The sequence below is a fragment of the Carettochelys insculpta genome, chromosome 13 (genome assembly GCF_033958435.1).
Source record: "Carettochelys insculpta isolate YL-2023 chromosome 13, ASM3395843v1, whole genome shotgun sequence".
NCBI lineage: Eukaryota > Metazoa > Chordata > Testudines > Carettochelyidae > Carettochelys > Carettochelys insculpta.
The window spans coordinates 19,278,520-19,303,944 of record NC_134149.1 but is presented as its reverse complement, the minus strand read 5'-3'; the positions used below and the strand labels follow the sequence as shown (position 1 = coordinate 19,303,944).

The window sequence follows — 25,425 nt, the reverse complement described above, 5'->3', positions numbered from 1 at the left end:
GGCCATTTCGAAGTTTACTAATGAAGCGCTGAAATGCATATTCAGCGCTTCATTAGCATGCGGGCGGCAGCGGCGCTTCAAAATTGATGAGCCTTGCCGCCGCGCGGCGCGTCCAGACGGGGCTCCGTTTCGAAAGCACGCCACCTTCTTCAAAGTCCCCTTATTCCCATGAGCTCACGGGAATAAGGGGACTTCGAAGTAGGTGGCGTGCTTTCGAAAAGGAGCCCCGTCTGGACGCGCCGCGCGGCGGCAAGGCTCATCAATTTTGAAGCGCCGCTGCCGCCCGCATGCTAATGAAGCGCTGAATATGCATTTCAGCGCTTCATTAGTAAACTTCGAAATGGCCATTTGCATGGCCATTTCGAAGTTTGGGGCACGTGTAGACACAGCCAATAAGTGGCAAAATATGGTGTCCCCACGCGTTTGCAGAAGGCCAGGAGGATGGCTGCACCAGCAAGGAGACATCTTTCTTGGGCAAAGAGAACAACTTCTCCTAAAAGTGTATAAGTGCTTAAGCTGATTAGTACAAGGAGTGAAGTCTAGAAGGGCGCATGGTCCTGTCAAGAGGGCAGAGGACTGGACTCAATGACCTCCTGAGGTTCCGTCCTGTTCTATGAGATGTGTATCTCCATATATATAATTCTCCACCGTTCAGATGCCTGGGACCAGCTCACTGCCTTCCTAAGCTGTCTCAGGGAGATCCCAGGGACTACTGCTGGTTAACCGACCACTTGTTCAGAAACACTGCTCCAGAGGAGAAGCAATTCAGGAAAGCTCTGCAACCAAAGGCCAGAACACCACCACCGGGGCTCCTTAGGTCGGTCAGTTTTAAACTTTTTGAGACCACAGAACACCAAACAATATTTTTTATGTGGAACATCTATGAAATTTTTCTCTAAAAAAATTATCAGACCAAAACCAAAACAAAACAGAACAGAACAAAACAAAACAAAAACAGCAACATATGCAGCAAAAACAAAACGAAGTAATTTAATCAGGTATCATAGCAATGAAGATGTAACATCGTATCTGGTTTTAATAATAGAAAATGCAGACCACCAGTGTAGTTTTCCAGACACTAGCACCACACCTGCAAGTTGTTCATGGAGAAGCTGTTCCACAGAACACAGTTTGAGAAACGCTGCCTTAGGTCAAACCTAGCAAAATGTATTGAACCTAATCACATCTAGGGCTCCAGGGACAGCAGGCCAGGTATGCCAACACGCAGGCTTAGAGACATGAAGCAATCCCTCGCTGGCTTCCAGGTGCAAATGTGTTCTCGGTTAGTTATGGAACTTGTTCCACAGCATTTCCCACCCCTCCTTGGCAAACTTGACGTACTCTTTGCAATACAGCAGTGCTACTAATTGGATGTCAGTAGATTATCTTTCCCCTGTACCCCAATAATCTACAAGAATTAGTGGTTGCTGCAAGTGACTTTGTACTTCAGGGGAAATTAATGCTAAGTAATTCTGCTCCCCTCCTTCCTGTTAAAACAACAACTCAAAATAAGCAACAGAATGCACATAGCTCTCAGTATTATAGCAGCATCCAGCCTTCTGAATGGATTACAATTGACCCCTTTCCACAATAGCTCTGACCAATCTTGAATCGGTTAAGTGAAAATGCTGTTTGTTTGTTTGTTGGCTTTGGTTACATATTAAACGCCACTCCCAGCCCCACCCCTGAAGTTTTGAAATCTGCAGTGAAATGAGAAGACTGCAGCTGATTTTGCCACACTCCTGTGCCCAGCTGGGGCCTGGGAAAAGCAACAAGGAGGAGCACTGCAAACTAAGAATTGAATTTTTTGGACTGGTTGGACTATGATGTCATGGTTTCCCAGCTCCCCAGCGATTGGCTGATGGGTTGAGCATCTGCTGAGAGCTCAGGGCTGGTTTTTTGCCTGAGGTTCAGACCTTTCAGAGCAGCTTTGAATCACGGCTGGTTGTCCTGACAACCTGGATAGTGTCAGCTCCTGATAACCACATAATGAGGTTGTCACCAAAAGGAGCCCCTCCATCAGCAAGGCTTAGGGACCAGGAGTGTATCCGAGGGCAGCGTGTGAGCAGCACAGGTAGGGCGATCAGTATCTTGCCTGCCTTGCAAGGGTGCTTCCTGAGCTAGGGAACACCTAACAACACATAGCTATGGAAACCAGGACGGTCGTTTCCCAACAGTGAATGTCAGGAAAGCTCAGGTATGGCCTTGGGTGCCTATGGAAATGCAATCAAAGGAGAAGCAAGAGAAATTCACAAATACTGAGCTGAAGTGACTCCAGCAAGCTATGATCCTGTACCCAGGTGGTTAAATCCTGCACAGTGGACAGTGACGCAGCATGGCCCAGGGTAGAGGGCACAGGACTGGGGGTCAGGAGACCTGAAAGCTACTCCTAGCTCTGCCACTGACTTCCTGTATAACCTTGGGTAAGTCACTCACTCTCTCTGTTGCCTCAGCTTACCCCATCTGTAGAAAGGATATGAAAATACTAACCCACTTCTGTGAAGTCCAGGGATTTATAACCTCTAACTACTAGTTATTGAGTGAAGTGACTGGGAGCAGCGGCAGTTCCAGAGGAAGAAATCCCATGGTGTCAAAGATCCCATCAGGTAGAACAGAGATTTGCTCTGCACAGTTCTCCTACTTTCATTTATATATAGAAGCCAAGGGAAGCCCCCTGGCTCACATCATATGCCCCCTGGAACTAAATATTCAATCTATTCCTTCTTTGCCCCTTTACTAAATATAACCCAGTCCTTTGCCGCATCTTCCTTATGGGCTTGATCCTTCACTGACTAAAGTCAATTAGAGCTTTCCCATTAAGTGCAATGGGAGCAGGATCTGAATCTATATTATAACATGGCTTTTACCAGACCTTTGTGTGTCATCCCACAATTCAGCTTGGGGAAATTCCATCACTGAGTTTTGTTAACTGCCACTCCCCCAAAAACAAACTTCAACAGAAGAATGAATTTTACATATGATCTGGCAGCCTTAGGCACTGCTGCAGCACACTCCTTTCTCAAGTGCATTTATAAAAAATTCAAATTTTACAATTTTGCCAAAAAAAGGAATGCCTGTGGCAATTATCTCTGTAAATAACTATTCACTAATCCCTGGCTAACATAGCTAATTGACAGAATGATTATTTTTGCAAACTTTCTTACACTATTTTAAAAGTACCTACCACTAATTTACTCTTTCACTGGTAGAAGAATATTCTTAAAATGTTTTCACTTAAGCTCAGCTGTAGTGTACGTGATTATATTTTAGTTTATGTTTTTACCTCTCATCATAATTTGGTCAGACTCAGCACTGAGTGTTTCAACTGCAGATTTAATTGAGTTGTAGTAAGAAAATTAATATGTCAATTAAACACCAGCTGACTACTGAGACTGTGTTTAATAGATATTTATCTTGATATATAGTTGTTACATCTCATTAAGCAGTTGCTGAATCCCAGTAACTGTTGTTAATAATCAACTGGCATTTAACCTATGTCCAATAACTAGCACAGCTAAATGTTGTGTTCACATACAGGGGTGATGGGTTGCAGTATAAAACAATAAGGTAAGGTCTTAGATGCAGGAGAAAAACTATCAAAACAACAGCCAGACACGTAATGGGCCCTAGATCTTCAAATCCTGCCTCCCCTAAAAGAACAACGTTTAGGGATATTCATAAGAAAATCCCAGTCTCAAAGTCCAATCCTTCAGGGAAAAAAAAACCCTCTCCATTGTACTGCACATTGCTTGTTCTACATGCTGCATAAGCCTTACTGAACCCTCAGAACATGTGTGCAGTAGGTGAGTAGTATTATCCCAGTTTTACAGTTGGAGAAAATGAAGCAGAGAGAAGTGACTGCCTCAATGCTGCCTATCAATTCACTGGGAGAGCCAGGAACCGAACAAGAAAGTCCCCTACTCTTTGTCCTGTGCACCCATTCATCAGATAATTTTGCCCCTTTCCATTTTGCACTGCATCAATTACCATTCCAAAAGGTTTTTGTTTTTAATTGCAATAGAAGCAGGGCTTTGGCTTACATTTACATTTTGCACAGCAGAACTGGCAACCCAAACATAAAAGCATTGGGCTAGTGCATGAGACGCACTCAGTCGAAAATCAGCAGCAAGTTTTTATCACACAAACAAAATGTTCTGCTTTGTTGTTTCAAAAAGAAACAATCAAGGATGAGGAGTTTCTCAGAGATGCAAAAGCCAGGGCACCATAGGTGGTGGCAGAGACTAGCTTCCTCAGTACATAGCCAAAGGGTCCACATGGGTTTGTACTTGAGTGGCTAGGTTGAGTCACTCTGTGCTACCCTAGCTACAGTGCTATTAGTGCTCTAGTTCAAGTTGAAATAGCAAAGGTATTACGCAAGCTCAAGTGTAGCTATACCCCTACTGATTGGGATATGGGACTGGTGGGTGAATCTCTGACAGCATTGTTGACAATAGCAAAATTCCCACGGACTTCAACGGGATTAGGATTTCTCCCTGAATTCGTTTTATTTTTTCCTCTGCCACTGACACAATATGTGAACCTGGGCATGTCACTTAGCTTCTCTGGGCCTGAGTTTCCCCATCTATGGAAATGACCCTATTTATTCTTTTTTGTAAAGCACTTTGAGATCTGCGTATGAAGCAGGCTGTGTAAGGGCTAACTGTTTTTCATGATAAGCAGAGGAAGCAGGGAAGTGTTTGGGAACTCATCATCTAGCAAAGATGTCTCAGAAAGAGAGCCTGACCCTCACCATAGTTCACTGATTTCACTGCCATGGCTCAGTTTCCCCAACTGGAGAGTAGCTAGAGCTAAACTGGAAATTTTCAAACTTCCATGCAAATGCTTGCGCAAAAATATTTTATTTTATTTTATTTTATTTTTTCAAAGTATTTTCTGTTTTGCAAGGGGTGGCTAGAATGGTCCCTGTTTTTAAACAATCTGAAGTTTCAACTAAACAGGTTTCAAAAAGCATCAAAAAATTTCAGAGATACTTTTCTGCATTTTCTTTCTAAAACCTGGGGATATGGATCCCGGCTTATGTGCCTCACAGGAACACTGCACAGAGACAGGCTCAAGAGCTGAGGTTCTCATCTGCAGTCAGATTTAAAACTCCAAGTCCAAACATGGCTGTAGTTTGTTAATTGAGGTTCATATTTAGATTACATATTGCAGACCTGGAAAGCCCTATGGTAGGAAAATCCTCAACAGAAAAGTAATTCATAATCTCCTGCTTCTGATCTCACAGCTACCTGGGATGCTCAAATCAGTGATTACTGAATGCTTCAGCCAGTGTTTTCAAGGGACCAATACAGCTGAGTATCCAGCAACATCAGATTACTTGGGTCTGATTTTCAGAGGTGCTGAGCACCCACAATTCCAGTGGAAAGCAGCTGTGTGGATCCAGCACTTCTGACAGCCACAAGTTATCCAGCCCTGGCAGCCTAAAATGGAGGCACCCAAACTAATTGGTCACATATGAAAATTTGGACTTTTGGTCCTGAGCTGGAGTAACTCTCAAAGACTTTAACAGAGATGTGGCCTCACCATAGCATTGGTATCCAAGAGAATAAAGATTCTGATCGGAAGCCTATTGAAATCAAGAGAGAGCCTCATTATGAGATAACAACTCATAATGCAGGTACTTAAAGATGCAGGAGGAAACATACCAGAATGTTCTAAATTGCTGGTAGCTTTGGATCAGACCCTTAACGTCAACTACCTCAGAACTGGAGGAAGAGACGAGAGTTAAAATATTACCGCCAGGAGATATCAACAGAATCATTTCTAAACTGAATGATTTTCAAAGGTTCCCTCCCTGACCCTCACAAGACATGAGTGTGTCATTTAAGGTGAGAACATCATTATGCCATGACAATTGCCAAAGCAACAACTACCAAGGTACACCAACCAGCTGCTAGGCCTGCCCCCCTTGAGAGGATCCCTGCAACAGCTGGGAAGCTTGCACTGAACAGCTTATAAATTCCTTGAAATTGACACAGCACAAGAATGGCAGATTTCCTTATAAGAGGTCCTCTTCCCATAAGCCTCTCAGGTGCTGCTGCTGCAACAGGTGTCTCATTCTTAGAAGAGAAAGTGTCCCCACTACAGTGGGTAAAGAAAGGCCACAGCAGTACTGACTTCTGTCTTATGAATCTTTTATTTGTAATTAAAGCTGCTATGGCTGTTAGCCAATGAATCGGTATTATCTGCTTTTATCTTGCCACCACAGGTTTTTTAAATGATGTCTCTGGGTCAGAGGGGTTTTAAAATGTACTCTTTAGCTCTAGCCAAGTCAGCGGGGTTGTGGTTTGCTTCATGAATACAAAGGGCTCAGCAGGGGACACACACAACTTATTTCATGTTGTTTTTAACTCCTCATCTTCAGCAAATTTAGCAGGAAGGGAAGGCACTTGAACAACCGACATCTTCCATCTGGCCCCAGAGCAAACCCAATGTGGCATTTGGTGTGGAAGCTTTTCCCAGTCCTGTTTCCCAAGTGTTAATGCAAGTCTGAGCCCACTGAAGTCAACACAAAACACCCTGACTTCAACAGAGCCAGGATTCTCTCTCTTCTCTCTCGCTAAGAAGGTATTTCAGACACTCAGTCCAAGGCCTCCTGAACATTCACTTCTCCTTCAAAACCAACAACACACGCTAATACATAGTTGGATAAGAAAGGGTGGAAGGGAAAGAAGGAAGAAAATATAACCTGTGAAACTACAGTTTGAACCTCTCAAGTCTGGCACCATCAGAACCTGACCAGGGCCAAAAGAGAGAATTTGCCAGGTAACAGGATGTCAATATTGTCTAGCAGCATTATCTACACATCCATGGCTTGCTGGGCTTATAGACGACAATTAGGGGTAAATTACAAATAAATAACAGCACAGAACACTGAGAGCCAGGACTGGTGACTGTAAACAAATTTCACGGGACTGCGGGAAACCTCGCCGCACCCATGACAAGTGGTTGTCTGGCTAACTAAAATCATTCTGGATTACAGATGTTGCCAGATGAGAGAGTGCCAGACCAGAAATATTCAACCTGTAGAACCATCCTCTGATATCATGGGTAATACCCTGGCTCCATGAGGTCAAAGGCAAAATTTCCATCGATGTCAAAGAAGCCTCGATTTCAGGTCTAGATTTTCAAAAATATGTAAGGAATGAAAGAATGAATGTGGGTGTCTGCCAGGATTTTCAAAAGCACCTTGGCAAGTTAGGTGCCTAGCTCCCACTGACTTCAGCTGCCTTCGGTGCATCTGAAAAATGCACTGAGTGCCTATCTACATCTTTAAGTGTCTAAATAACTTTCAGAACTGGCTGTAGGGAAGTAGTAGTGACAATTTTTAGCCTGATAAATGAAACCACTGAGCTCAATGGTAATCTTTCAAAATAATAATACTGATGCCTAAATAACTGAAAGGAAACGTTGAATAGATGTTTTTTAATGGGGCCCATTGTATGTAGATTTCTGAAGTCTGCTACATAGGGGAAGGATATCACAGATATCCAATCGGAGAGCGAGTGCACAGTGCGGTGAGGTCAGAAACTATGAAACATGCTTACCCTCCATTCTTTATTTTTGTTTGCTATTTCATCATTCACTATTTACTATTTTCCTCAGTTTATCCTCAGATTTGTCAGCTGTGGCCAGGTCTCCACTAGGCATTAAAGTCAGTTATAGATACCCTCGACTTTTCTATAATCAGCTTATCGGGCCATCCTCTCAGAAGGAAGTCGACGGGAGAAACTCTCCTGTCACCCTCCCTTACTCCTCATGATATTGAGTAGTACAGAGGTTGACTGCTGATCCCAGATAGTTCGATTTCACATAAAATTGAACCTCAAAAAATCAATCCTCAGTGGGTCGATCTTCTGCATAGTGAAGACGTGCCCTGAGTCATTACCCAATCAATGTCCTTTGGAATAAACTGGAATTTGTGAAGGCTTCTCGAACCTGACCTCACGGTTAGTTACCTATATTTTCTCTTTCATTGTACTCCAGTGAAAAATGCTACCCACATTTTGAAACACAGGCAGGTGGCTGGAAATTAATCTTATGCAGGATCAACAGCCGCTACATCTTAGAAGTAATTCTTTCTGAGCATGAAATGAAATTATGTTTGATATGAGGTTATGCTGGTTTAGGATAATAAATCCTTCAACACCGCTCTCTCTTTCACAGCTTAAAATGGTACATTATTCATTCCCTGGCCTTTCGTTAGGGAGTAATGCAAAAGGCTAAAGTTCATGGGATTCATGTCTGTAGCACAATTAATAGCCTCTAAAACAGCAACTTGATGATGCTGCATTTCTGATGTTAATTATTTACAACCTAACAAAAAGAAAAAAGAGGGAAACCCCAAATTTATGGGACAGTGCTCAGTCTAGAGCTGAAGGGAAAAAAAAAAAGATTTCCTGTGACAAGAGGACTTCTGAATTTGACTGGCTGAGCAGAAAGTCACTAACATAAACGGAGAATGTGTGGGGTGGGGAGGACATTCACAGAAAAGGGGAAACACCACAACCTTAAAACCAGATTGGTTCACTTCCCCACACCCTCAGCACATCTCGATGTTACTGGCAATTTCTTCAGAAATCTCCCCATTCTCCTACCATGCATGATCAGGGCTTCTGTGAATTAACATTTCATTTCATGCACAGACAGGCAGGCACACACACTGCGACCCACTTCTTCCTCTTAAACTTTACACCAGTGTGTGTTTTAATGCATTACCCAGCTGCAGACACCAAATAAAATGTGAGGGTGTGCAGGTTTTATAATGCCACAGGTTACTTCAGTACTGTCTGGCAGGCTACTTCCTGTTCTGTTCAGCCACACAAAGAACTCATTAAGAAATAATAAGAAATAATAAAGTCTCAGGGCCCTGGTTTTGCTAAATGTATGTGCAGCTGCAAACACTAAAAGAAAGAAAAGAAGCTTGCTGTGTAGATTTATCATGTATACTACTGGGAAATTAACATCCACATGGATGCACCATGGGCAAGGCTAATAGCTGATAAAGGGTAAAAATATTGGCAAAACCCCCAAACCAACAACCAAACAACAGACCTGTTTTTCAAAAATGGCCGGGATTGGGGGAGGTGATATACAGAATTTAAAACAGCAGCACAATTTCCCAATACACTGACTGTCATCAACTTGGGCCAGGAAAGTGAGGAGTTTTAGACACCTGTCTTAATTTTCATGCTTTAGGACTTCATCTGATCAACAGCTGGGATCAGGACAAGATCCCCTTTTGATATCCTAATGTTAGATGCATTGAGCCAAGTTCAGCTCTCAGTTACATAAACCCAATTAATCGCCCCAGAACCTAATTAATTACTTCACTGAGGTTGCCCTCACACAGAATGACCTGAAGTCCTCTGAGGCAAGCATGTGGCGCTGACCATGGAGCAGGCAAGCTTTGAATCTAGACACATCTTTTGATCTGCTGTGGTACTGCTCTGGTCTATGCTAGGAGACAGAGTGCCCCTTGAAATAGGCAAACTGACCTCATACAAAACAAGGAGTTTAAACCTTTTGCTCCGTTTCAAGGGAGGTTAACTTTTATGTAGGTGGTGTACATCACAGTGGCAGCTCTCACAAGGCAACAAGCTTGCAATCACTCTCCAGCTGTCACACTAATACACATTTTCAGAAACACGCTTGTTTCCTATAGTCTCCGTGATTCTCATTAGCTGCCATGCACACCCATTCAAGCGAGGAGAAAGGAGCTAATTGGCCGCAGCCAGCTCCCAGCAAGGTGAGAGACAAGACCCTGCTTACTTTCCAAGAGCTACTCATATTAGTTTGTTTCAGCAAAAATGAGAAGTCCTCTGGCACCTTAAAGACTAACAAATGTATTTGGGCATAAATTTTCATGGGCTGGAATCCAGAGTCATTTGGAAGTGGTGGTTCTGTACAGGGAGTCAGAAGAAGGCAGAAATGTTTTGGACACTAGCTGATTCTGAAGCACGACTTGTGTTTAACAGCCTTCCATTAGCTCAGGCAGAGGAGGTAACTATGAAACCAGAGCACAGAAAGGTGGGGAGTACGACACTGGATGAGAAAATGACACTTGAGGAGAGTTCTGTTTAGAACAGAGCACAAAAGACAGGTGAAACCATACACGAGTTTGCAACAGACCTAAGGCTGAAGAGACAACCTTGCAGTTTTGAGGGGTTGAGTCTACAAAGTAATTAGAATTTGCCTCCCATGTGAACTCACCCAGTCCAGACTGATGCTCATGGATGGTGGACAGCGCTCTGACACTGTGGACATAAGAGAGAATCCAAAGTACTCTAAGACATAGAAATTGGAGGTAGGAAGATATGCCAGTTACACCGGGGTGAGACGCTCCTCTCAGGGGAGAGAGAAGGGGGAGAAAGATATCGCTCCCATTTGGAGAGCTGTTCTGCTCGTTGCTGCCTCCCCTCTGCCTTCCAGTCTTCTATCCCCACAGCTCAAGTGATGCCAAAATAATCTCAGAACCATCCCTGCCCAGGCCCTTGGGCTGTTACTTTTCACATCATCTGGCAACCCTGCAAATGGTGTTTGCTCTGGGACACATCGATTTCCCAGCTAGGTAAATTACAGTTGTGAGCAAAATGCATGAAGACCCATTACGGCAGAAGGACTTGGCACATCTACATGCACACCATTGCATGATACTGCAGCCAATTAGCTCCCCGCAGAACAATAGTTCACTTTCCATCTTGTCCTCCCTGACTGGAGAAAGAGGATCTCTGCTCATGCCTTTTGCCTCACTTACCCTACCCTGTGATGATACCCTTTGACAGGCAGAATACACCACACCTCTGACTCAAAGGGGACACCAACCCCATCCCTCAGCTGTGGCTGCTGAAGGGAGCTACCAGGTAGCCGATGAGGCTAGACAGTGTTCTCTTCTCTGGAGAATGATGAGAGTTTAGTGCCACCCTTCCCTCCCTTCAGGTGTAAAGGCCATCGTAATCAGGAGCTAGAGCTCACCCCTTAGCACGGATCGCTCAGTGTCCATTAGCGTCTCCAGAAACAGAGAGTCCCATTCAGTCATTCTGAGCACTATTCAGAGAGTACTTGAAATAGGAGAGGGCAGGAGGGGCAGCAGGGGTGGGGCCAACAGATTTGCCAGGTCCCTAGGCAAGGTTGAGGGGGCAGCTCTGTGCTCCTGCAAGGGCAGAGCCTTGGGCCGAATGGGTCTGGCTGAGGCAGCCAGCCCTCAGAGACACCCCAGCGCTGTGCAGCTCTCCAGCAGCACTGTAAAGGGCCCGGGGCTCCGGCCACCACCACTGATGCAGCAGCAGCAGCAGCTAGGAGCTCCAGGGACTTCTGAATCACTGGTCGCTGGGACTACTGCCCTGTTTACCCTCCACTAGAGGGCCTGGCTCCCAGTTATGTTCTCCATTCCCTTTTGCAGGCTTTCTGCATGCACAGCCCCTCATTTGCAATATAAGCTTCCTGCAGTCTCGGTTTCACTACATTTCACAACCTGCACTGAACATGAGTTGATTTAATCCCGGAGGAAGGACCTGGGCACACAGCACAGGAAGCCCAAACCCATTTTTCATCTACAAACCAGGCACCAGCACTGCCAGGTACTTTCATAGCCTACCCCACCAGCGTGCTTCAGCTATTAACTGAGCAGCATCCACATCCTGACTTTGGTCTCTCTTGGAATGACCAGCATAGGCAATGGTTTCCGGGCATTTGGAGTGACAGGCTACTGTGATGCTGTCATCTGGACTGAGGATTCATTTATTTAAATTATCACCAAAGTATCTGGTTAGAGACAGATTATTTTTTAAAAAGCTTCTTCTGATAAGACAATGGCAAAAAGGAACACCACTACTACCACTTCAGGCTCACCACTACTCTTGACACGCCCTAAATAATAATTTTTCTGGTTTGATAATAAACTTTATTTGGCAGATTGTATCTTAAAATATTGACTCAAAATATCTCTCTGTCTCTCTTTCTCTCTCTCACACACACCTACACATACTACATAGCCCCACGCAGCTGCAGATGCCAGGTTGGGTGCCTGGTTCATGCCTGATGTGCGTCCTTTTGAAAAGCCACTGACCTGAGAAATTACTGGGTCCCAGTCCAGTTCCTGGTGGGGAAATCTCTACATCACAAAGCCACCAGCTCACCACATGAACGGGGCCTGAGCAATCAGGACCAAGAGTGAGATATGGAGAGGCACATGCTGCCTCATCCTAAGAAATGTTCTCTTCACGCTAGGACTCAAGCGTGGGGAGGGGAAGCACAGCTTGAAAAGTTTGCGTCATAACTACCCAGGCTCCATCCGTTGCGTGAACAAACAGAAAATGACGTTCAGTTTCCAGTGCTTACAGGCCAGAACCTTTTCCCGGCACTAACTACATTTCTGTGATCTTCCCAAGTCTCATGCAGATAAACCAGGAGAGAGAAACTAGACAAGACTTGAATAGTAACAGAGAGGGAGCTCTGCTAGTCTATGTACTATCAAAACAAAAAGCAGTCAAGTAGCACTTTAAAGACTAGCAAAATAATTTATTAGGTGATGAGCTTTCGTGGGACAGACCCACTTCTTCAGACCAGAGCCAGACCAGAACAGACTCAATATTTAAGGCACAGAGAACCAAAAACAGTAATCAAGCACTCCTTGGTCACTGTTTTTGGTTCCCTGTGCCTTAAATATTGAGTCTGTTCTGGTGTGGCTGTGGTCTGAAGAAGTGGGTCTGTCCACGAAAGCTCATCACCTAATAATTTATTTTGCTAGTCTTTAAAGTGCTACTTGACTGCTTTTTGTTTAGACAAGACTTGTGTACTTGGAGGAAATTGATTGGCAAACTATTGCAAAGTACAGGCTGAACTCTAACCTCTCTCGTTTGGCAAATTCCATAATCCAGCATGATTTTATTTAGCCAGACAACTGCTTATCATGGGGGTGGCCAAGTTTCCCATGGTGCCATAAAGTTTGTTTACAGCCACCAGTCCTGGCTCTCAGTGTTTGGTGCTGTTATTTAGCTATAATTTATCTCTAAATGTTTTCTAAGAACCCAGTAAGCAGTGGAAATGTTGGTAATGTGCTAGAAAATATTGACTGCCTGTGGTCTGTCAAATTCTCTCGTTCAACACTGGTCAGGTCCAGATGGTGGCGGATGAGGGAAGTTCAACCTGTAGTTCTCGAGTTTAGCTAACAGCACTTCTTATATAGACTTTTCCTGAACAAAAGTGATTTGATTCAAAAATAATTACTCCAGCGTAAAAGTCATTTGAATTCCAGAATTAAGAGTGCAAAGGTGAACTATTCTGGAATCATTATTCTGGTCAATTTCCCTGGGTAGCTAAGTGCTATTTGGGTGAACAGTTCTGTGTGGAAGACACTAATAAACCTGGCCACCAGACTTAGGAAGTCAACAGATGAACTGACCTAAGTAAAACCCTTCTCTCCTCACCTACACTGATAGCTCTGGGACGAAAGCTATCCTCTCCCTCTAGGGTACTAGAGACTTGTCTTTCATCTGCTGATGCGCAGAATGATTTTCTTGCAAGCAGCGCTCTCAAATGTCAGTTGACACACAGTAGCTTTGGATCCACTTACCAAAAAGACATGAGGTTACACATACAAAAGGTTTAGGGTAACACAGGAGGAAATGACCTCTGGCCTTCATGGCCTGAATCAGCATTTTATAAACTACTGATATGTGACGGGCCACCAGTATTATTTGAATAGCTCCTTGTGTGTCATGTGCCGGAAGCTTACCTATTCAGTACATACATATAAATGGGTATTTCTTTCTCACAGCACACTCTAGTATCAATGTGGATGTCCTCCACTGACTTCTGTTGAATGGATTTAATAACCAACCCCATGGGAGCAACCAGCTGTGTGATGAGAACTTGACCCCTTTATATAGAAAATAAACCACTATGGTAAAAATAAAACTTATGCCCTTTTCCAATTTCATACCACATCAGTTCATATCAACCAAAGACAAATCAAGAGTAGTCATGTCCATCCATTATCTGTCCCAAGAAACAGTTAATAAAATAAACTGGTTTAATAGGCATATTTGTGAGGATGAGCTTTAAGGAAACATCTGAAATACATGAGAACTCCAGTATTGCTTCTGCTAGTGGAATAACATAATCATTGAAACTATGCAGTCTAGTGTCAGGCCTTGTAACCAGTTGGTTCACTCATATGCCATGCTGGCACCTCCCTGGAAGTGCCATTCTCTTCTCCAGAATCTCAGCTTACTTTTATTTCTTTATGTCAGTCCATAGCTGTCATGGTTACGAAGAACCCCCCCCCCAGCTGGATGCACGGATGCCTGTCTCAGTCTGCAGAGAGCTGGGAACTGTAACTCTGAAAGAAGCGAACTACTACATTCATCTCAATGAGGTGTTAACTGACGATCATTTAAATGTGAACATTGCTAACTGCTACGTCTCATATCAGCAGACATAACCATTGCTTCGGTCTTTGATATCACTTTTGAAAATATAGTAAAAATGTACCTGCTTTTTTCAATGTCGGTATTTTTCAAAAATGAAGAAGAAGGAAGGCTGGAGTGAGGGTCCAGAGGTGCAGGGGCAGGAGGTGGGTGACTTTGGGCAGAGGGTAAGGAGATGTGAGGGGCACTCATAGCGGGGGGCTTCCAGGCACAGGGTGGAGGTGCAGAAGTCAAGGCAGGTGGTAGGTGCAGAAGTTAGTGCAGGGGACTTAGGGCGGGGGCTGGAAACTGTGTGGGGGGGTGTAATTGGTGCTGCCCGTGGCAGTGCTCTGGTGGTGGCTCCTCGGAGAGGGCCAAGGCAGTGCTCTCCAGCCAGCAGCTCCTCCCAAGGGGGCCGGGACTACGCTCTGTGGCCAGCGGCTCCTCCTGAGAGAGGGGTATCCAGGGCTGTGCACTCGTCAGGTGGAGAATGGGGCTCTGTGGACTAGCCCTGGCCTCCAGCAACCTTCTTGCTCTCCCCAGCCTCCAGGCTGTTGTGGGGGGAAGTGCTCTGGTGGCAGACCCCCCACCCGTCATGGCCTGCAGGAAGTTTGGGTGGGGTGAGGTTCTGGGGGCTGCCCCAGCCTCCTGCAGGCTGTTTAGGGGATGTCCTTGCTCCAGCAGCCCCTCCCCTCCGTGGCGTGCAGGCTCTCCAAGGGGCGGAGGGGTGGACAGACAAGTTACTTACCTGGTCTTTATGAAAGGTAAGATGGCAGAACCCCAGCTCTGCTGGCCACTCTCTTGGGGCTGCAGCTGCCTGCAGTGGCCACTCTCGGTATCACATTTCTCCAGTCCATGCCCCTCCCTTTCTCCTCCTTCCACCCTCTCCCTTTCTGTATTCTGGAAAATGGTCCCTTCCCAGTACTTCCCATCTTCCAGGCACAACCAAACCCTGAACTTGGTTTAAGTTAGGGTAAGAGAAAGCCACATACCAAATTTGGTGGCTTTAGCGCTTATAGTTTAGGAGGAGTTCTTGAACAAATGTATTCAAAGAAGCACAGACAATCAAAAAAAAAAAAAAAGGAAAGGGAAGAAATCACAGATTTCCATTATTCACTGTGAGCAATGTCTGATTTTGGTGTCACAAGTGAATGGTGTTTGGAAGATACCTCTGCTTACTGTCTCCCCAGTCTAGGAGACAATGTCAATGGAGTACCACAGCTTATGCATATTTAAGGCCCACCAAACAGGAGCCAAATAGTACACACATCATTATTTGAATATCTACACAATGTCCTAGGAGTGGCCTCATTTTTACAATTCACATGTGTGGAGCTTATTTTGTGGGAGGAGTTTGAAAGACCACCACCACTTTCTTCTCCAGTTGACCACTATCAACTGCCATGACTCTATGCTATTTCCAGTAAAACCTCAAACACCAAGTTCCATCCCCACAGCAAATGTGAACTGACACTGATACCAATTAGCACTGGCAGTTCTGGTGTCCGCACTTTTAAAAGGAGGCTGCCCAGGTGAGAAGGATTCAGGAAAGTGCTACAAGAATGACTTGGGGTCAGAAGCAAGAGACAAAAGAAACTCAGCCTACTTAGTTAAACCAATAGAAGGTAAGAGGTGACACGATTATGGATTACAAGTAAAGGATTTCTGATAATCGAGTGGTTCTTGAGTCTGTCAGACAAAGGTATAAAAGAGGCACTGGCTGGAGGTTGAAGCTAGATAAATTCAGGCTATAAGGTGCACTAATTCAGAAATAAGGTGCACATTTTTTACAGTGAAGGTACTTAATTATTGACATAACGTACTTCAGGATGTGCAGCATTCTCTACCACTTGAAGGCTCTAAGTCAAGACTGGATGCCTTTCTGAAAACAACCCAACCAGAAGTGATTGTTTTGCTGACGGAACCTCTTGGTGAAGTTCTAAGCTCTGTGGCATGCAAGAGGTCAGGTCTTTATGTCTATGACTCTGCAATCTCTAAGCTTTGGTGGGGCTTAATGAAACATGCCAGAATGACAGCACTGGAGCCTGGAAACATTTAACTAATAAACAAATGCAGGAGAGGTAGCAGTATATGGTTACGATAACTCCTGCACACAATACTCCAGTCAGTAATTTTGAGTTGCAGAATTTATTTAACAGTTACATTGGGTTTCTTCCAACATCAAACTACATATGCTACAAAGAATCCTGGTGTAAGTAACACACAAATGCACATGATGTGCAGGTCTCAGCACCTCACAGCAGGTAACAATATTTGCAGAAGCTTCAGGACTACAGATTCAAACTCTCTCGTCCAGCACTCTCTCCTCTGGCAACATCCCTGGTTGCTGGACCAGAGAGTGCCTGGAGAGATAACTCTAGCTGTACAGCTTCAGTGGAGCCCTTCTGGTGGCAGGGAGACCAGCTGGTAGCCCACTCTTGGGAGACCCAGGGAAGCCCCAGTGTGGGGAGCTGGATCTGGGTGACTCACTGCAGGAAGCCCAGCCTGCATTGGGGAGCCCAGCTGGGGAAGCCCCACAGCCCTGCAGCAGGGAGCTGGCTGGGGTAACTGAGTGGAGCATGGACCCTTGAGGTAGTACAGAATTCATCTGGGGCAGGAGGGCCCTGCAAAGAGCTGACACTGGCAGAGAGCTGGCCAGGGAGCCTACCTGGGGCACAATCCCACTGGCAGCCCCACAGCAGTGGGGAGCCTGGCTGGGCAGGGGACCTCCAGAGCCCTACCAGCAGGAATCTGGCTGGGGAGCCCAGTTGGGGGAAGGAGCCTTGCTGCCAGGAGCCAAGTAGGCAGTCCAGATGGGTCATGGACACTACTAACAGCCCCGCAGCTGGGAGTCCCATAAGGAGCCCTGGCCAGCGGCCCAGTGGCAGGGAGCCGGAATGGAGCCCTGCAGGTAGTCTGGGGGCAGGGAGCTGGCAGTGGCCAAGAGGGGAGCCCAGCCAGCAGCTAGTGGGGCTCCCCCAGGGTACCCAGGAAGCCTGATTTCCCCTTGGTCCAGCAAATCCCCTTGTTCAGCACCACTGAGGTCCCAGTGGTGCTGAATGAGGAAGGTACGGTCTGTATGTATATTATTTGTACTGCCATAACTAGGCTCTGTGGACTCTAGAGCACCCTTTTCTCCCAGAACCACAGGCTTTCCAAGCATAAGGTGGTTGTACCTCCATATCTGAGTGGGTTAGGGAAGTACTTCTATCTCTCGTATACAAATGAGAAAGGTAAAGGCAAAAATCAGAGCGATTTGCTCAGGGTTCTAGAGCAAGTCCTTGTCAGAGCCTCGACTAGGACCCAAAACTCCTGAGTCCTTCTGTAACCACCAGCTACACTTCCTACTTAGCTAGGATTGGCCTGATTTTCAGAATTACTGATGATCCACAATTAGAACTACAGACAAGGGTAACTACAGAGCTATAGCCTCTCTGAAAATCAGGCCATCTTCTGTGTTTAATTTGCTGGCGACTGACATAGGCTATGTCTACACTACAGCATAAAGTCAATTTTAAGGCATTTAGCTCGATTTTACAGCGTGACTTGTCTTCACTGCAAATCCCATTAGGTTGATTTTAAGGAGCGATAAGGTCGACATTCTTGTATCGACCTGCTGATGAGATGTAATGCCAAGTTCAAATTTAGAAGGTTGAATTAATGTTACAGTAGAAACAGTGGTACTTTAAATTGATTTTAATGCCCTCCATGGGAGGCCCACAGGTATCCCACAATGCCCCACAGGTGTCCGTTCTGGCCGCTTTCACCTTCCCTGCTCTCCAGATGCTCAGGATATAGGTAACAGGAAGCCTGGAAATTTGAATTCATTTTTTTTTCTGACCAGCATGGATAGTGTGAAGCGCACACTTCAGGAACCATCTATCACATCACATCTAGGCATCAGGACTACTCAGGGTTCTTCTGACCTAAGTTCTCAGGGTTGCAAAAGAGCTCCAGCATGGAGCCATAATGAGTGCCTGGATCTCATTTCTGTATGGGATGAAGAATCAGTGATGAGCAGACTGTGAGTCAGCAAAAAAATGCAGACATTTATGACAAGATTTCGCGGGGCATGATCGATTAAGGGTATACCTGGGATGCTCAGCAATGTTGCGTCAAAATAAAGGAGCTCTGGTAGAATTATCACAGTGTGAGAAGCCAATGGGTGATCTGGGTAATCTCCCAAGATGTGCCATAATGCGAGCAGCTTGACACCATTCTTTGGAGGGACCCAACCATGCTTCCAGGACCCAACCAAGCTACCGTGGACTCTTCAGACCTTCCTCCGGTCTCTGGTGAGAGTCAAGAGGGGGAGCAGGAGGCAGAGGTAGATGAAGAGGAGGAGGCTGTCAGTCAGCAGGCGCTTGAGGAAGCTGATCATGCCAGCCCGGAGCTCTTCGCCATCCTGGAGCCAATCTTCTCATCAACATCTGATGCTCCAGGATCCAGCAATGCTTTTGAGTCTCTTCTGGTGAGTATTTTTTTTAGAATGCTACAAGTAGGTTGTGGCTGGAGTGTGGTATAGGTTTACTTCTGTTGAGCATATTTTTTAAACTGCTACAAGCAGGTGGCGGGTCAGGCGCAGTGGATTTATGCCCCTTAGAACAGCTTGTTAACATTTCTGCGAATGGAGCACGTATCCTTTTTGAAGATCTCCGTAAAGGTTGTAGCCAGGTGCTCTTATTTTTTGCATGAGGTTTTTGGGGAGACCTGATTTATTGCGGTTTCCACGATAGGACAGCTTGCTGTGCCAGGCAACCAGTAAGTAATCTGATATCATGGCCCACACAGCATTCTGGCAATTTTACAGCGCTGTGCTCACACGGTATGGGCATATTTTCTTTCTCACTCTGTGTTATTCTTAAGAGGATGATGTCTCCTTCTGCAACCTAGAAGAAGCATGGGAAGTTTCATTAGTTTGTCCCCTTAACATAATTGCACTGCTCCCTGGCCATGTAAATTTCTCACGACTACCTGCTGCATCATGTGGCTGGAGGCCTCTCCGTCTCCACCCTCCATTGGCTGTCCTGGCTCTCTCCCCTCCTACCATGATGCTGGCTTTTCTCCTGCACAGGATTTATGAGGATCTAGTGAGAAAGTTTTTTCTGCACTTTACAAATTACAAGGCTGACCCACCCACCCCAGCCCACCACGTGGGTTCGAACCACTGCTTCCCATACACACACCGCCACAGGCTGTCAGGCTGTGTGGACCCTGCTCCCAGTCACCGGCATGTCCAATGCAGGCTTTCCCTGTCATTTATTGGTTCACATAGGGTGGGGATGGTATCACAATAGTTAAATACAGCAGATTCATGTATCTGCCTGCTCATTCATAAAGCTATTTTTCAAAGCCTCCCTGATTGCCGTTGCTTCAGCATGTGCACTGGTGAATGTCCTTGTGTTTGGTTGTGCATAAGCACAGCCCAGGACATCTGCCTCTCCAACCCAGGCTGGCATGAAATTCCCCTTTTCATTCACAAATGTTATGGAGAATACAGCACACAGCAACCACAGTGGGGATGTTTGTTTGTCAAAGGTCCAAATGGGTCAAAAGGCACCAGAATCTGGCTTTTAAATGGCCAAAGGCACATACCACCACCATTCTGCACTTGCTCAGTCTGTAGCTGAAGCACTCCTGGCTGCAGTCCAGGGTGCCTGTGTATGGCATTATGAGCCAAGGGAACAGGGTAAGCAGGATTGTCCAGGATCACTATAGTCATCTCCACATGCCAATCTTGATTTTCTGGTCTGGGAAGAAAGTCCCATCCTGGAGCTTTCTGTACAGACCTGAATTTTTAAAGGCGCGTGCATTGTGCCCCTTTCTTAACCAATGCACAGAGATGTTGGTGAAATGACCTTAGTGATCCACCAACACCATGGAGAAGTACCCCATGAGGTTTATGTACTCTGAGGCCAGTGGGTCCAGAGGCAAGATGGGGATGTGTGTTCCATCTATCACCCCACCACAGTTAGGAAACCCCATGGCAGCAAAGCCATTCACTATGTCCTGCACATTTCCAAGAGTCGCGGTCTTCTGCAGCAGCTGGGCACTGATTGCCTTGGCTACCTGGATCATGGCAGCCCCCACTGCAGATCTGCCCAGCCTGAATAGATTTCCCACTGACTGATAGCTGTTGGGTGTTGCAAACTTCCACAAAGCAATTGCCACTCATTTGTGAACTGTAAAAGCAAGTCTCATTCTGGTATCACTGCATTCCAGGGCAGTTAACAGCAAATCACACAGGTCCATGAAAGTGGCTTTGCGCATGCAGAAGTTCTGCAGCCACTGCTGGTTGTCCCAGGCCTCCAAAATGATGCAGTCCCACCAGTGTGTGCTGGTTTCATGTCTCCAGAATTGGTGCTCCACTGCAAGCAATGCATCCAGGGCAGCCAGCAGCTCTGCAATCCTGTTCTCCGGTTCTTCAATACCATCATCCGAGCCATCTGCATCCATCTCGTCCTCCCATTGGCTTTGTCTAATTAAATACTGCATGACACTTTGGGAAGTGGCCATAACACCCTGTGCAACAACTCTAGACTGTTCAGGATCCATGCCAGCAACCCGCAGCAGTGTGAGCCGGGGCAGACTTTCGGAAAATGAAGCAAAGAATGGTGTGAATTTCCTTGGGCCAGCTGTTTGTTTTTCAACAGCAGTGAGGGTGGGAGCATTGAACTCTGTGATGACACCGGACAAGCACAAGCACTTGCGGCACATTTTTTTCCATAAGCCACTAGCACAAAAACCCAGAATGCAATGGGGCAAAAGGCACTGTGGGCTAGGTACCCACAATGCATTGCTGATGCTGTTGAATGCAAGTGAGTCAATGGAGAAACGCTAAGTCAACTTTCTGGACATTTGGTGGACACTCATCTTTGACTTTATGAAGTCCAGTGGTAAAAAGTCGACATCAATAAAGTTGAGTTTATTTCCTTGTGTAGACATAGCCTTAGCTGTAAATTTGTCACTTCTACTACTACCCAGGTTCAATATCTGTAGTTAAATTCTATTTCCTACCAAAATGATTCTAAAGGCAACTTGCAATCTCAATATACTCAGCTCTGTTGTGAGGCTGGTAGACCTAGGGTATAATTTATGACATGAGTCTCTTTCATTCCTTGTTGTCAGGGCCACTGCAAAAGCAAATAACAACTGAGGGGAAAAAAAGAATACAGTAGAAATTAATGCAGCTTTTAGACTGCAGATATTTTTAAGGGGTATGGATTGGAATGGATGAGTGAGTAGGTATTTCTATCTCTAAATTCTATAGTTCAGTGAAATCATTGTGCATAGACAGCATAAACGTAAATTTTACTTGCTTGAGACTGCAACCGCTTTGCAGTTTCAGGGTTCTGATCAGGAATAAACTAGGGGTAAATGTACTAATGTTGTCAGTCATCCTGTGGAACTCCTTGCCAGAGGACGCTGTGAAGGCAAGGACTCTAACAGAGTTTAAAAAAGAGCTCGATAAATATTTGGAGGTTAGGTCCGTAGATGGCTATTAGCAAGGGGTAAGGTACGGTGACTAGCCTTTTGTCGAAGGCGGGAGATGGATGGCAGGAGACAAATTGCTTGATCATTGTCTTTGGTTCACCTCCTCTGGGGCACCTGGCATTGGCTACTGTCGGCAGACAGGGTACTGCGCTGGATGGACCTTTGGTCTGACCCAGTATGGCCATTCTTATGTTCTTATGTCAGCTTCCCCCTCATTTTGAAATGTAAATTCTACACAGAAAATTTTTTGCAAGTTTAGTATGTAAAAGGACATATTTTATCTTCTGATAGGCAAGGGAGAGCTGAGAAAGGCTTACAGACAATAAACACTATAGAAAGGAATTCAACCAAATTGTAATCTAAACCTGACTGAAATTGAACTGTATGTATGAAAACAAAACTGCGCAGCAATATTCCTTCTAATCTTTTCCACCCATGTGTGGAATATATTTTTATGAGCACTGAGGCTTGTGTGAATGTGCACTACCAATCGAAACAAAAAAACCTCACTGTGAGCACCCTGCTAAACAGCTGGGTGGCATTTGAATCTCTCCTGAGTGGCCACACAAGTGCACAGTTTACAGGGAACACTGCTGCAAGGTATGAAGCTGTTATTGCAAACGCTGGTGTGAGTTCACAAGCGATCAGAGATGAAATGCTAAAAACAACACAGGAAACTGCTCTGGGATGTCTGAGATGATCCAGAATGTTTAATATGTGCCCAGAGCTGCACTGTGTAGGCTGCATGTCCAAGATAATCCCATGGCAGCCCAGACACCCTCGGGAAGCAGGCAAGTCCAATGCTGAGTTGCATAAGCAGTTGGCAGATGGGGAGGGGTGGGGTGGGGAACAGTCTGAACTCTGAAGGTGAAAAAAGATCATACAAAACCAAGTAACAATACGTGAATAGTGACGCCCAGGGACACTGCAGGGAGAGTCTGGCTGGCAATTGCCAAACACTGGAAAGGAACGTTGCTTTTAAATAAATAAATTAATAAATAAACAAAGGCTATAAGAAGGAGTTTAAGCTAAAGCCAGGAAGGCAGTCATGTCTGATTCAGCCATTTTCCCTGGGAGCATTTGCAGCAATAAAGAATAAACATAAAGACAGGATTTCTGTTTTCAGGGCAGAGAATTGCTTGTCTGCACCATGCTTCAGAGTCACATGGAAACTGAAAGTCTCAAGTGGGTTTTAGCATGAGACAGTACAGACAGCCTGAAGCAGAAGGTGTAGTTAATTTTCAGGCATGACAACAAAGCCTAGCCATAGTGTCACACTGCAGTCATGCTACATGTTACTCAATGCTACAAGAAGGTCAAAGAGCCAGAGGGAAAAGGCCCTGCAGTGACTGACAGATTTGGAGCTGCTCTGTAATAACTTCCTGGAATTACACATTCTGTTTGGCTGTTTTAAGGGGGTAGTGTATAAATTCAAGGGCTTAAATTCAAGCAGAGCTTGGCTGCACCTTTGGGGCAAAGAGGACAACAACTTCAGCTAGCTACCCATTTACCCACATTTGAAGGGGAATGCTAGACCTGTTTGCTTTGATGCCCTTCCTCTGCCTCCTTCTCTGCTCCACCCCCCCCACACACCTCCTCCATCAAGCTCATCTGTTTGTCACGGAGGAGAACCAAACAGCCCTTCCATAGACAGGAAAAGTTGTCTCAGATTAAGGTAGCGTGTGACTTTCAATTGCAATAGCTATTCCAGAATAGCTACATGAGTGGACTCTCTAATATTAGCATAAGAACTCCTCATTCCTCTGCTTGCAAAGTGGGATAAGCTAAGCAGGAGCAAGGCTCTCTCCTTCTAGGATATGAGCAGCCATACAGAAGTAATTCAAGACTAACTCCTGAGTAACTCTGTGTGTAGGCCAGCTCTAAAATAAACGGCTTCGGTGGGGATAAAAATGACATTCCTGAGGGCAGAAGCAAGCTCGTTAGGTGCTGATGATGTCCAAACAGAGACAGACCCTACAGGCCAGAGCTCTGAAGTAAAGGGGAATCTGCCTAAGGTCTCTGCCAAGTCAGGCAAACCTCTAGGTTAGAAAACATGTGTGCAGGCCTTTTACTTAGAGCTGGCTGGGAAACGTTAGTTGGAATGATTTCCTTATTGCAAAACCCCTTTCATAACCTTGAATTTTGTCCTTCCTCCTTCCCAAAATCCAAGAAAATAAAAATGACTGCCTGGCAGACTCATCCATTTCACTTTCCACCATTCAGACATAGGGTGCTGCTGCAACACAGGCACAATGTTTTCTCAGCTAGTTCAATCCTTCTGCAATGCTCCAGGAGCTTTGGTTCCCTGTGTTTCCATCTGTCTTCCCGCTGCTTCCTTAATAATAAGACTCTCATTCTCCCTTCCGTCTTTAATAAAAGCCAAGTTATGGCTACAGACAGGAGGTGAAGACATTTAATTTGCATGGCTGTCTTTGCATTTCAGATTTATTTGTATGTGACACTGCCACCTAGCAGCATTTGCATACGCACCCGAATGAAAGACCTGCAAGAAATGAAATACTAAACTGATCTATCTCCTATAAAATGGTAATGATATGAAGGTTTCACTAATGTTTAATACAGAGTGTTTTAAGCCTCTGTGTTACTGAATTTTTACGTATCAAAGAAGCTTCCATTTTCCCCAACCCCACAATCCTATTTGCTTCAAATTAACATGACTGACCTGAACTTCACTCAATCTTCATTCATTTCTCAAGAAGCACAATCTGATTTCCCTATCATTATAGAACATTATTCAGCTGCATTTGATGGGAAAAGAAAAGCATTAGATTGCTATTATGTTAACCTTATTGCAGCCAACCACCTTATTTAAACCTTAGGTTTATTAAAACCAAGTTATGTTATGGAAACTATATGACATACACAACATAACTGTACTTAACATACCAAAAATAGACTATGGAGACCCTGAGCTGAACTGATAGGAGCTGCAATGGAGGTGAAAACTACATGCTGAGAAGTAGGGGATCTCACATCACTGCTGATAAACACCCACACCAAAAGGTGTGTCAGTTCCAGAACCACAAGAGAGGGAGAAAATGACCTGCTTTCTCCAGATCATTGAGCATGACTCCCCAGTCCCATCTACAAGCCACATCTCCTATGTCACACAAATTACTCTGGCACACATATACGGATCTCTGCCAAAAGAATAGCTGTTGGGCAATTAACTGAGCAAGTATTGTATTAAATCTGTCTTGGTCACAGTGTTGTAAGACTGGGTGAATCCTTATATTTGGTAAAACAAATCTCTGACCCGGTCTGCAACTACTACTGCTACTACCACACTGCTGATGATTTTGATATGTATTGTAGCTGAGGAGTTTCTTCATGACTGTTAGTTGTACCAAGGCTTTTATACATAATGCTACCAAAACTATCCTCATGCTTGTAACGGCCTGGGAACAACTCCAGAAACCCAAGGAGAGATGGCTTCTCCCACAGACTCACACACACATTTTACACTGGGCCAGGATTTTAG

At 45.1% G+C, this 25,425-nt stretch overlaps 1 protein-coding gene and 1 long non-coding RNA gene across 4 annotated transcripts in view; one reads left to right on the top strand and one right to left on the bottom strand.

Moving 5' to 3' along the window:
• Positions 1-25,425, bottom strand: part of PAK3 (p21 (RAC1) activated kinase 3) — a 188,725-nt gene that overhangs the window by 110,654 nt on the left and 52,646 nt on the right. The gene's annotated exons all lie outside the window — the stretch shown is intronic.
• Positions 1,891-14,519, top strand: LOC142020401 (uncharacterized). Its single transcript, XR_012647383.1, has 2 exons — positions 1,891-2,423; positions 14,274-14,519. It is a non-coding gene; the product is annotated as an uncharacterized LOC142020401 (long non-coding RNA).